The sequence below is a fragment of the Arachis stenosperma genome, chromosome 7, assembly GCF_014773155.1.
Source record: "Arachis stenosperma cultivar V10309 chromosome 7, arast.V10309.gnm1.PFL2, whole genome shotgun sequence".
Taxonomy (NCBI): domain Eukaryota; kingdom Viridiplantae; phylum Streptophyta; class Magnoliopsida; order Fabales; family Fabaceae; genus Arachis; species Arachis stenosperma.
In genome coordinates this window covers 66261299-66262261 of record NC_080383.1, presented here as the reverse complement: position 1 = coordinate 66262261, position 963 = coordinate 66261299, and the positions used below count along the sequence as shown (strand labels likewise).

Sequence of the window (963 nt, the reverse complement as noted above, 5' to 3'; positions counted from 1 at the left end):
GCCAATATGGCATTCAGAGCATCAATTTCAAGAACTCCTTTCTTCTGAGGTATCCCATTATTCACGGAATTCCTCTCAGAAGTGTACATGAATTGGTTGTTTGCAACCATGTCAATGAGTTCTTGAGCCTCTTCAGGCGTTTTCTTTAGGTGAATAGATCCACCTGCAGAATGGTCCAATGACATTTTCGAAAATTCAGAGAGACCATAATAGAATATATCTAATATGGTCCATTCTGAAAACATGTCAGATGGACATCTTTTGGTCAGCTGCTTGTATCTTTCCCAAGCTTCATAGAGGCATTCACCATCTTTTTGTTTGAAGGTTTGAACATCCACTCTCAGCTTGCTCAGCTTTTGAGGAGGAAAGAATTTATCCAAGAAGGCAGTGACCAGCTTATCCCAGGAGTCCAGGCTATCCTTGGGTTGTGAATCCAACCATATTCTAGCTCTGTCTCTTACAGCAAAAGGGAAAAGCATGAGTCTGTAGACTTCAGGATCAACTCCATTCGTCTTTACAGTCTCACAGATCTGCAAGAACTCAGTTAAAAACTAGTAAGGATCTTCAGATGGAAGTCCATAAAACTTGCAGTTTTGTTGCATTAAGGCAACTAGCTGAGGTTTCAGCTCAAAGTTGTTGGCTCCAATGGCAGGAATGGAGATGCTTCTTCCATCAAACTTGGATGTTGGCTTTGTGAAGTCACCAAGCATTCTCCTTGCATTATTATTATTTTCGGCTGCCATCTCCTTCTCTTGTTCGAAAATTTCTGAAAGGTTGTTTCTGGATTGTTGTAATTTAGTTTCTCTTAATTTTCTTTTCAGAGTCCTTTCAGGTTCTGGATCAATTTCAACAAGAGTGCCTTTTTTCCTGTTCCTGCTCATATGAAAGAGAAGAAAACAAGAAAAGAAGAGGAATCTTCTATGTCACAGTATAGAGATTCCTTTATGTTAGTAGAAAAAGAAG

The 963-nt window shown here is 39.5% G+C and overlaps 1 non-coding gene across 1 annotated transcript; it reads left to right on the top strand.

Annotated features, from left to right (window-relative positions):
- Positions 1 to 243: 243 nt before the first annotated feature.
- LOC130942384 (small nucleolar RNA R71) lies at positions 244 to 347 on the top strand. Its single transcript, XR_009070955.1, has one exon. It is a non-coding gene; the product is annotated as a small nucleolar RNA R71 (small nucleolar RNA).
- The last annotated feature ends 616 nt before the right edge of the window (positions 348 to 963 follow it).